This window comes from Chanodichthys erythropterus, chromosome 3, assembly GCF_024489055.1.
Source record: "Chanodichthys erythropterus isolate Z2021 chromosome 3, ASM2448905v1, whole genome shotgun sequence".
Taxonomy (NCBI): Eukaryota; Metazoa; Chordata; class Actinopteri; order Cypriniformes; family Xenocyprididae; genus Chanodichthys; species Chanodichthys erythropterus.
Window position 1 is genome coordinate 6,822,590 of NC_090223.1, and position 12,175 is coordinate 6,834,764.

Sequence of the window (12,175 nt, forward strand, 5' to 3'; positions counted from 1 at the left end):
GGTGAGAGGTGCAGAGATGACAGGTGGGCAGATCAGGCTATGTTGTGTTTTACTTCATCAGTGGCAGAAGAAAAGTACCTGTTGAAGGACTCCCGAACAGCCATGGCCTCTTGGGTGGAGTTGTTGGTGCCCACTCTCCTTGCACGTGTAAGTGCAGGTATGCGCTGTTCTTCCTGTGGGACAGGTCCTTCTGCTGTGGAGTTCCAACTCTGGAAGTTATAAAGGGCCACTGTTGCTTTCACAATGGCATCCACATTTGCAGGACTCACTCCAATCAACCGGTGGTACAGTAGATACTCCATTGTGCAGCAAGAATCCCAAAGGCATTCTAAACAACTTTTCGGGCCTGTGAAAGCAGTAGTTTAAGATTCTCTTTGATTGGGTGAGGTTTCTTCTTGTAATAAAATGAGAAGATATGACACAAACCATGTACTGAAACTGAGAACAAAACTCCACACTTTGGGGCAGCTATCTAATGAAAATTTGTTACAGGCTCAGGACAAACAAAGCCTGCTGTACAATAGGGGAACCAATTTATGTGCTTGTATTACTTCCAACTTCGAGCTCTAGATTACTTGCAAAGTGGCAAGGACAGTTAGAGGTCTGTTGTATTTATTATCCCCCCCAACCTCCAACTAATCATACACACATTTCTACAATCCTTAACTTCATGAAAAGATTTGGACTTACCAAGGATTGAGAGCGTTATATGAAGATCAGTGGTTTCAAGGTGGAGTCCTCACCAGCTCAGTCAGGGTCCGGTGCTCTTGAGGCTCGATGGAGTAAAGTAATTGCAGGTTCAGATAATAGTCTTATGTAAAAAGTAATTTCACACTGAGTCTTGTTTAGAAACGTTTACGAATCGCTAAATACAATGGCTTCGGTTTAATAACAAGATACAGAAATAAAAAAAAATTACAAAGAACATAAAAGCGAGTAAAGTCTTCACCCGGGGTGTGGCAATCTTCTGTTGTACAACTTCCAATATATAGTCTAAACACATCCTCCTTCCTGACTCAAAAACATCTCCTTGTTTGTTAGAGTACAAGATACAGAGGTCATCTAAGGATTACACACGTGCAGCACGTCTTAACACATTTTCTAACTTAAACTCAACGACTTTCATATTAAACATTCTAGTTCTGCAAAGAGGCATATAGCTTGTATTAAAAATACACATTTCGATTAACTTGTGGTAAAAAAAACATACGTTAGCCTTGCATTAGTTCTTCTTAATACTTCCCCTTTCTGCAACTAAAGCATACACTGTCGTTAGCTCTGCTTATCACTTCTAAGAAAAATAAGAAAATGTAGAAGAAACAAAAATACATATTGGCCATTCTAAATGTTGACCTCTTTGGCCTTTAACTATAATACTCAGACTCAACCGGCGCTGAAGCTTTTATATTCAAAGCCTCAACCTCGTTTGTAATCTGTTCCAAGTCACACATAAAAGTATTCAACATACATGATTGTTTAATAAGCATGATCAATCTCAAATTAATTCTTTGCTGTTGTCTCAATAATTTAAGCATTTCCTTGGCCTTCGGATCCATCTTCATTCCTTCCACTCTCGTGGTTCTTCTTCTCTTCCTCATCTTGTTTCTTCTTGATTTCATCTTGTTCTTTTTGCAAACCTTGAGTAATCAGATTGACCATATCAACTCTAGGTTTCTCCTGATGAATTAGTTCATTTAGTAGGAAATTTTCAGTACAGTTCATATTTGTTAGAGCAGTTTCCACAACAGGTCACACAGCAATTTGGGAAAATTCTCTCGCCCTCCCAGCTCTCTGATGTGGCCAAGTTGCAAGCAGAATTTGCTGATGTGTTCTCACCAAGCCAGGCATGGCATGGCCGTATCGTTTACCTGAACACAAGAAAAAAAGTTGTTCAGACAGAATTAGAAGTGTATTAAGGCTTAATCTAAGATTAATTGATTTATTTAAACAAAGACTGGCCATGGGAATTTGTTTAAATTTATATCCCTGGATGAAATCATAGATTGAGTTTACACCAACTTGAATTTTATCTGGTCAACTTTGTCCTTCTGTGTCCTTTCTCTTCATATTCCTCTCTTTGAATTGGTTTAATGTACTGAAAATGAAATTGACATTTTTTTTCTTTCTTTTCAGACCTAATGGAAGAGAACAAGGAGAGTAAAGAACTGAGTAAAGTGGAGGAGAAACATCATGTCAAACCTGGAGAAAAACATTTGAGTAACTCAAAGACTAATAACACATTTTTAAAGAGAAGAGACAAGACATATACAACCTGCACTCAGTGTGGAAAGAGTTTCACATACAAATGTCATCTTGAGATTCACATGAGAGTTCATACTGGAGAGAAGCCGTACAAGTGTGTTCAATGCAGGAAGAGCTTCATACAAAAGGAAGCTCTTAATTATCACATGAGAGTTCACATTGGAGAGAAGCCTTATGTATGCCATCAATGTGGGAAGAGTTTCAGTCAATCATCACAACTAACGACACACGTGAGAATCCACACTGGAGAAAAGCTATTCGTATGTCATCAGTGTGGGAAGAAATTCATAGCCAAAGAATATCTTAAGCTTCACGTGAAGATCCACAATGGAGAGAAGACGTACACATGTCATGACTGTGGAAGTATATTTCTTAGGGCATCAAACCTGAAGAAACACCTGACAGTTCATACGAAGGAGAAGCCACATTCATGTTCTGTGTGTGGAAAGAGTTTTTCACTGCTGCAAAGTTTACAAGAGCATGAGAAACTCCATAATGGTGTGAGAGAGTACATGTGCTTTGAGTGTGAGAAGACTTTCACTACAGGAAGCCGTTTAAAACTGCACCAGAGAATTCACACTGGAGAAAAACCTTACAAATGTTCACACTGTGACAAGAGATTCAGTCTGTCAGAAAATCTGAAAACACATGAGAGGATCCACACAGAAGAGAAACCATACAAGTGTTCACACTGTGACAAGAGATTCAGTCAGTTAACAAATCTGAAAACACATGAGAGGATCCACACTGGAGAAAAACCTTACAAGTGTTCACACTGTGACAAGAGGTTCAGTGCGATAGCAAATCTAAAAAGACATGAGAAGATCCACAGCAGAGAGAAGCCGTACACATGTAATCAGTGTGGAAAGAGATTCAGTCAGTCAACAGATCTGAAAACACATGAGAGGATCCACACTGGAGAAAAACCTCACAAGTGTTCACACTGTGACAAGAGATTCAGTCAGTTAGCAAATCTGAAAAGACATGAGAGGATCCACACTGGAGAGAAACCTTACAAGTGTTCATACTGTGACAAGAGATTCAGTGTGTCATCATCTCTGAAATCACATGAGAGGATCCACAGCAGAGAGAAGCTGCACACGTGTAATCAGTGTGGAATGAGTTTCGGTTATAAAAGTCACCTGAAGATACACATGAAGATCCATGCAGTGGAGAAACCACATCACCAAAGTCTTAAAACACAGTAAGTAGTTCATCTTTATGTACTGAGAAACAAAACCCACTTTTACATCGTCAGGCTGAACGGTTCATAGATTGATAAGGCACGGTTCCAGTTGTTTCTTTTTTTTTTTTTTTCCACTTTTATTTGTATAGCGCTTTTCATGATACATAGAGAATGCATGTCAACATTACAATTTAGAGAATGCAGTTAGCTAATAACGTAATAATTTAGGCAATTTACAATCTTTTTTAGCAGTTTAATTAAAGGTAGAAGCAATGAGCTCCTGGAAATAATGAATTACATGTTAACAATAATTAGGATATAGAGAAATTTGAGACTGTGCATGTTGGTTGTTGTACATGTTGTTTGAACACACCCGTGTGATCATAAACTCCACCCTCTTACAACACTTTGCAGAATCACCTCAATTATGTATTAAACTCAGATTGCAATTTTGTGGGCCCTTGGGTGGGTGGAGGGACAAAGACCTGGGAAAAATGTTTTATGCCACACTAATGGCAATAAAGGGTAGGGAGAGTGAGGCCATGTCAGGAAGAATGGGAGGAAAGGAATAAAGACAGGCTTTTTTTCAGTTCAGCCTACATTAATGCACACATCATTCACAAGATTAGAGAGGTTGGATAGTGTGATATTCACAAGATTAAGATTGGGACATTGTGCACTGAATTATGGGCTGGCAATGGTTGGCAAGCATCCAGATGGCAGATGTTTGTGTGGAGAGATGGAATCTGTGAAGCATGTAGTAATGGATTGCTTAAATTTCGTTGAATGCATTCTTGCTGTTCATTTACATGTTTGGTCTATAGGTTTGCGTGTTTGAGTGTGTATGTGCGCAGAAGCTTGGTCTTTTAAAAAAAGTTATTTTGGCCAAATTACTTTGCTGGTCCGCATAATACAGAAAAAAATGTGTCCGCGAAATTTATGTGAACTGGAATAATTTTGAAAACGCTTTATCTATACATAGGGAAAGGAAAGGGAAATGGGCCTATACAAGTTTAAACAGATGTGTTTTTAGTCCAGGGTTTGCCTACTGAACTATAGGAAGACTGTTCCAAAGTTTAGGTGCTAAATAGGAAAAGGATCTACTGCCTGCAGTTGATTTTGATATTCTAGGTATAGATGGCCTTCAAATGAAAGATTGGTATCAAAGAGCACACCCAGGTTCCTAACTGACGAAGGTTCCTAGCCATCAAGTGTTAGACAGTATTCTAGGTTATTACGGTAAGTTTTTGGTACAAAAATTAGAATCTCTGTTTTTTTTCTGAAATTAGTAGTAAGAAATTTCTGGTCATTCAATTTTTATGTCAGCTGTGCATTCTGATTATTTTGTGAATTGGTACTTTTTGTCAGGGCACGAAGAAATATAGAGCTGAGTATCATCAGTGTAACAGTGAAAACTAACGCCATGCTTCCTAATGATATCTCCCAAGGGTAGCATGTACAGAGTGAAAAGCAACGGTCCTAGTACTGAGCCTTGCGGTACTCCATATTGAACTTGTGATTGATATGACCTCTCTTCGTTTACCACTACAAACTGATAACGGTCAGATAAGTATGATTTGAACCATGCCAATGCAATTCCACTAATGCCAAACAGTGAAAATGGCTTCAGCAGCTGAAGATGATTATATTTGTCCTGTGTGCTGTGAAATCTTCAAGAACCTTCATAGAAAATGCAGAATCCAACATGGCAAAGGAAATCCTAACAGTTTTGATTACTTTTGATCTGACTCAGCTGTACATGGACCTACACACAATTGTGGACACACTCTAGATTTAATTATTAGTAAGGGTCTAAACGTTCCATCAATTTTCATTAAGGATGTAGCGCTATCTGATCATTTCTGTATTTTCTTTGATATTTTGATCTCTCCAACTGTTGAAGCTAGATCTATAACGGTTAAAAGCGGTGCTCAAATGAGAACACTAATGCACTGTTTATGAAGGCTATATCTTTAACACCAAGCATATCTGCAGACTCTGTTGATTTTCTCATTGATTCTTTTAACTCAAAAGTACAGAACGTTATTGATAACATTGCTCCTGTGAAAGTCAGGAAGAAAAGTGGCAGACAAAAAGCACCGTGGAGAAACTCAACAGAGAATATGAAAAGACAGTGCAGAAAAGCTGAGCGCATGTGGCGAAAGACAAAACTTGAAATCCATTATAACATCTATAAAGATATCATTCATGCTTTCAATGTGGAACTAGGCAAAGCTAGACAGACCTTCTTCTCAAATATTATAAACAGAAACTTAAACAACACCTGCACTCTTTTTGCTACTGTAGAGAGACTAACAAACAGATTTAACAAACTGATTAGGTTAAAATTAGGTAAATTTGGATAAGGGGACGAACCATGGGGAAATTTGAGCTGTGGTGCATGGTTAAGATATCTCTGGAATACAGTCAGGACACTTTCCAAAGGGGAAATTTGTAATGCGTTGCATAAATAAGATATCTCCGAAAGATTAGGGTTGTGTAGCGCAGTTTGAGGTGTCTTGGCAAAAGGAGAGATTGAAGCTTTGTTTATCAGTTTGAAGTGCCTTAACAGGTAGCAGCCCTGTTGTGTGAGGAACAACACAACATAACACAACTGATGGACAACAACAACAAAAAACTCCCTAGCTCATCCATCCAGATAGCAAAATTCTCTGTTTTTACTGTTATTTCTATTCTTTATGTTCTATTTTTTATTATTATTATTTATGTTATGCACTTTGAATTACCATTGTGTATGAAATGTAAGTAAGTGAAGTGACACGTGGCCAAGTATGATGACCCATACTTGGAATTTGTGCTCTGCATTTAACTCATCCAAGTGCGCACACACAGCAGTGAACACACACCCAGAGGAGTGGGCAGCCATTGCTGCTGCGCCCGGGGAGCAGTTGGGGGTTCGGTGCCTTGCTCAAGGGTCTCACCTCAGTCGTGGTATTGAAGGTGAGGAGAGCGCTGGAAATTCACTCCCCTCACCAACAATCCCTGCCGGACCTGAGACTCGAACCAATGACCTTTGGGTTACAAGTCCGACTCTCTATCCATTAGACCACGACTGCCCCCTATTGTGCTATAAAAATCAAAAATGCCTTGCCTTGCCAAGACTCCTGTTCTTTTATCATGTAGTCACAGTTTCTGCAAAGAGTGTCTTCAACAGTTCTGGAGAAAACCCAGGAATGTCCTCTTTGCAGGAGAAGATCCTCAAGAGATGAACCTCCATTTAATCCGGCATCACAAAAGTTGTGTGAGTCGTTCCTAAAGGAGAGAAATGAGAGGTGTTCATCAGGATCTGAGGAGATCTGCAGTTTACACAGTGAGAAACTCAAACTGTTCTGTTTGGAGGACAAACAACCTGTGTGTTTAGTGTGCAGAGATTCACAGAAACATGACAATCATAAATTCAGACCCATCAGTGAAGTGGTTTCATCATATAAGGTAAGACAACTGACTCTTATTTCACATGTCAAATAATAATTAGTCATAAAGTTGGCTTTCACACCAAAGAAACGTTTTCATAGTTCACTGTGTTGTCTTCTTTTTTCTCTTCACTGTAATCTGGTGTTTTATGTGTATTTTGTTCAATTCTAGGAGGATCTCAATACAGCACTGAAGTCCTTACAAGAGAAACTTCAACACAATGAAGAAATGAAAGGAGAGTTTGAGGAAACTGTTCAACACATCAAGGTGAGGAAACAGAATCAGAGTCATTTTCATTACAGCTGTAGGATCACTATGTACAGTTATGATCCAATATATTTAATATAATGGATTCCAGTTTATTATCTCTGTAAATAATGAGTATCACTCTGCTAATCTGCTTCTGGATCAGTGTCTGAGTTTATCTCTGATATTAATGATGTGAAGTGTTGATGTGTGTAGATTGAAACGATTGAAGTGAATGTGATCTGATTTCAGTCTCAAGCTGAGCACACAGAGCGTCAGATTAAACAGCAGTTTGAGAAGCTTCATCAGTTTCTCAGAGATGAAGAAGAAGCTACAATCACTGCTCTGAGGGAGGAAGAGGAGCAGAAGAAGCAGATGATGAAGGAGAAGCTGGAGGAGATGAACAGACACATCTCAGCTCTTTCACACACAATCAAAGACATGGAGGAGATGATGAAAGCCAATGACGTCTGCTTTCTGAAGGTCTGATTTCAGATCATTGGTTGATCATTGGTTCATTGATTGAGTTCTTGATGATAAATGGTGTGTTTGTTCTGCAGGAGTTTCCAGTCTCAATGGAAAGGTGAGTGATCTGCTCCTGTCTCTGGTCTCTCTGGTTCTGATCCAAAGCCACTGCAGTTCTGACTCCTGAATGTTCTTCCAGAGTCCAGAGCTCACAGCCGGATCCACAGATGGCTTCTGGAGCTTTGATTCATGTGCCACGTTACTTGGGCAACCTGCCGTTCAGAGTCTGGAAGAAGATGCAGGACATCGTCCAAAACTGTGAGTCTGACTGCAGAAGATCTGAGCTGGAAATGAGGGATGGGTGGAGAGTTAAAGGTGCTTCATGACACAAACTGATAGATAGATTGCAGTTTCTTCCGCTCTGGTTGATGCAGTTACATTGACGGTGTCCAGTTCTGAGGAATTGGACGTCGTTAGTGTAACAACTGGAGAGATTGAAGACTCGCTACTTCACTCTCCCACTAGTGAGGAGCTAGTGGAGGTGTTGACTCGTGCTGTGACTAAATTAAACATTGATTGGCTGGCTGAGAAACAAGAGTTACAGGTTAAAACCAAGCTAGAGCAGTGCTTCCTGCCATCTAGATTGGCTCAACCTCCACGTCAGGGCTTACCGTTTTTTCTCAACCTCCACACCAAGGTGTTGAGTTCATGGAACAGACCGATTTCCTACCGTGTCTATACCCCACAAACTTCCACCTACAGTAATGTGTTGGGTATGAGGAGACACAGTTATGGGGCGATGCCATAGGTGGAAGAGACGCTCGTGAGCCATATCTCCCCCCAATTGGCATCGTCCCTTAAAGCCCCAACATTACCCTGATATTACTGATATTGGTGTTATTACTGATATACTGATACTGTTGATGTCATCACAAAATATTATTATCATTATTATTATAGATGCTATTACTATTTAAATACTTCTACTATTACCCATTATTACCCATTTGTATTGTCACTGCTGTTTTATTGTTGTTTTTGTGTTTTGTTGTTGTGTTTTTTGTTCACCCTATGTTGTAAGTTTTGCCAATCAGACCTGCTCAGAGACTTGGGTGACAGTGAAGAAGTGGGGGCAGATCTCATCCAGGAGTTGCGTCAGTCAGCTGACCTAGCTCTCCGTGCCACCAAGGAGACTGCCAAATCCTTCGGCAGATCAATGGCAGCCCTGGGGGCAAAGGAGAGACATCTATGGTTAAATCTGACTGCCCCACTTAGTCCTTCCGGCCTCTTTGGTGACACCATTAAATTGGTCAACGAGAGGTTCCTGGAATCGAAGAAACAGGTTGCAGTGCTGCAGCAGTTTCTTCCCTGCTGAACTCAGGTCTCTGTGGCTGCTGGGCAGGAGCAGCCAAAGCTGAGTACAAGTTCCTCGCACAGACAACACCAGAAGCAGAGCGTTGCTACCCTTAATCCCCCTCCAAGGAGCTGGGAGGCAGGGGAACCCTCTAAAGCCAGACGGCCTTCACTTCATTATACGGTGCCTCAATGCTGGGACGCAGTAGTTCCGGGTGATTTGCGCTCTCTGATGCAGCCAAGCCAGTTTTTCCCCTGCCGGTGCACTTCTTCAGGGCACTTTGCTGGCTGCCCAAAATACACCAGAGGCCAGCCTCGAGAGGCTGGTTCCTTTAGTAGATTTTCTGACAGAATGGAAATGTCTGTCAAATGTATCTCAGTGGGTCCTGCACACGATAGAAAAGGGGTATGCAATTCAATTTAGAACATGGCCACCCCGATTCAGTGGGATTCTACCCACAGTTGTGGGCCCGAGCAGGCTCTGGTATTAGCACAAGAAGTAGAGACTCTGCTGCATAAGGAGGTTATAGAAAGGGTCCATCCTCCCAGCAGGGAGTCAGGATGTTACAGCCGGTACTTCATTGTTCCAAAAAAAGATTGGGAGGTTGCGTCCGATTTTAGATCTACATCAGCTAAATCGAATGGTACCAAAGCTCAAATTCAAGATGCCCACAATCAAACATATGCATAATTTCATGTATCAATCCTCCCACAACACAGGAAGTTCCTGAGATTTGCTTTTAGGGGCAAAGCACACTAATACCGGGTTCTTACCTTCAGCCTAGCACTGTCACCCTGCACCTTTACCAAATGTGTAGACGCGGCTCTGGTGCCCTTGTCCATGCAGGGCATCTGCATCTTAAACTACATTGACAATTGGTTGATTCTGGCTCAATCACAGCATATGGCCATTCAACATCGAGATGTTGCTCTCGCTCATATGTAGAAGTTGATGTTGAGGATAAACGTTAAGAAAAGTGTGCTTTCTCCTGCTCAGGAAACCATTCATCTAGGTGTGGTATGGGATTTGAATGTCATGTGTGCTCGTCTGTCGCCTGCTCAGATAGCATCGAATCTCTCAGCTGTTACAAAAATAAAGCTACGCCAGTCACTCACTGTCAAACTGTTTCAGAGACATTTAGATCTGATGGCAGCAGCGTCCAATGTAATACCTTTTGGCCTGCTGAATATGACACCATTGCAGTGGTGGCTAAAAACCAAGGGATTCTCGCCGAGAGGAAATCCTTTTCGTGTGATCAGGGTCACGCAGTGATGCCTTTGTGCCCTAGTCATGTGGAAACAACCTTGGTTTCTGTCCCAGGGACCTGCGTTGGGAGCTCTCGGTCGTTGTGTCATGTTAACGACAGATGCATCCCTCACGAGCTGGGGGGTGATCATGAGTGGTCGATCTGCTCGGGGTCTATGGCAGGACCATCATCTCTCTTGGCACATAAATCCCCTGGAGATGTTTCCAGTGTTTCAGGCCCTGAAACACTTCCTTTTAGACCTCAGGGACCATCATGTGCTCGTTCATTCATATAACACATCAGTGATCTCATATATAAATCATCAGAGGGGTCTGAGGTTGCACCTGTTATACAGACTGGCTCATCAGATCCTCCTGTGGACCCAGAGGAAACTGCTCTCAATCAAGGCAGTTCACATCCCAGGGTACCTCAATTTGGGAGCAGACATCCTGACGACACAGGGGCCAAGGCTCGGGGAATGGAGACTTCACCCCGAGGTGGTGAAGCTCCTATGGGAGAACTTCGGCCGAGCCGAAAAGGATCTGTTTGCATCTTGAGAGATGACTCACTGCCCATTATGGTTCTCCATGACAAACTCAGCACCTCTGGGGCTGGACGCTATGGTACAGCCATGGCCAAGGCCATTTCCCACGGTTGCACTGCTCCCGGGAGTTCTGCAGTTCACACAAGGGTACCGGCTCTGGCCCCCTTCCAAGCCTATCGAAGAAGTGCCTGAGAAGTTTCTCACATTAAAAACCCTATTTCTGCTTGCTATCTTGTCTCTCAAAAGGATTGGAGACATGCAAGCCCTTTTGGTATCTCTCTCATGCTTGGAATTTGCGCCCGGCATGGTTAAAGCCTTTTTGCACCCAAGACCGGGTTATATTCCTAAGGTCCTCACTAAAAAGGTCATCTTGCATCTAAGCAGAGAATAAGCAAGTGGGTGGTTGAGGCCATCTCACTTACTTATGAGTCGGCTGGTCAGCCTTCACCATTGGCTGTCCAAGCTCACTCGACCTGGAGTATGGCTGCTTCTAAAGATTTATTGTCAGGAATCTCTCTCCAAGAAGTTTTTGATGCGGCAGGCTGATCCTCACTGCATACCTTCGTGAGGTTCTATGAGCTGGACCTCGGCTCCATTACAGGGGCTCTGGTGCTGTCATCTTAGTGACTTCACACAGACGGTCACTTGCTCATATGGTGACATGGGCGTCATTTCCAAAGCGTTTGACACAGCGTGAGTTCCCCTGCCATACTCTCAGCATGCCCGTGAACCCATAGCTTCAGGTTTAAGAAGCTAAATGAATGTGTTTTCGAGTAGGCTTTATAGTTTCCTGGTCGGTGACGTCACCCACCTATGACGTTCCGTCAATCTGTTGGACTGATTTCATACGTGCATCGTGATGCAATCATGCAGAGGCATTCCCAAAGCATAACAGAGATGTTTTTTATTTACAGCATAAATGTCTTATGTGTTTTATCAACAGGACGAGTGTCATGAGTCATAATAATCTGTGTTAGTTCACTCTTGATCATTATATGAACATCAGAATAAAAGCATCTGTTGATTGTGTCTCATCAGCTCCTGTGATTCTGGATCCAAACACTGCAAATCCACGTCTATTCTTGTCTGATGATCTGACCAGTGTGAGATACAGCGGGATCAAACAACCTCTTCCTGATAATCCAGAGAGATTTAGCTCTGTTTTCTGTGTTCTGGGTTCAGAGGGGTATAACTCAGGAACACACTGCTGGGATGTGGAGGTTAAAGAAAGTTACTGGTGGATTCTTGGAGTAACTACAGCATCAAACCAGAGGAAGGGAGATGATTTCTTTGGCACTGATGATATGTGGAGTATGAGATATGGACGGTCTGGTTCTGGTTTTCGTGTTAATCAGAAGCTTGATCGTGTGAGAGTGAATCTGGACTATGATGGAGGAATGGTGTCATTCTCTGATCCTGTAACCAGCACACATCTAC

The 12,175-nt window shown here is 42.0% G+C and overlaps 1 pseudogene; it reads left to right on the forward strand.

Annotated features, from left to right (window-relative positions):
- The window catches only part of LOC137016995 (zinc finger protein 721-like), a 186,381-nt pseudogene that overhangs the window by 52,493 nt on the left and 121,713 nt on the right, over positions 1 to 12,175 (forward strand).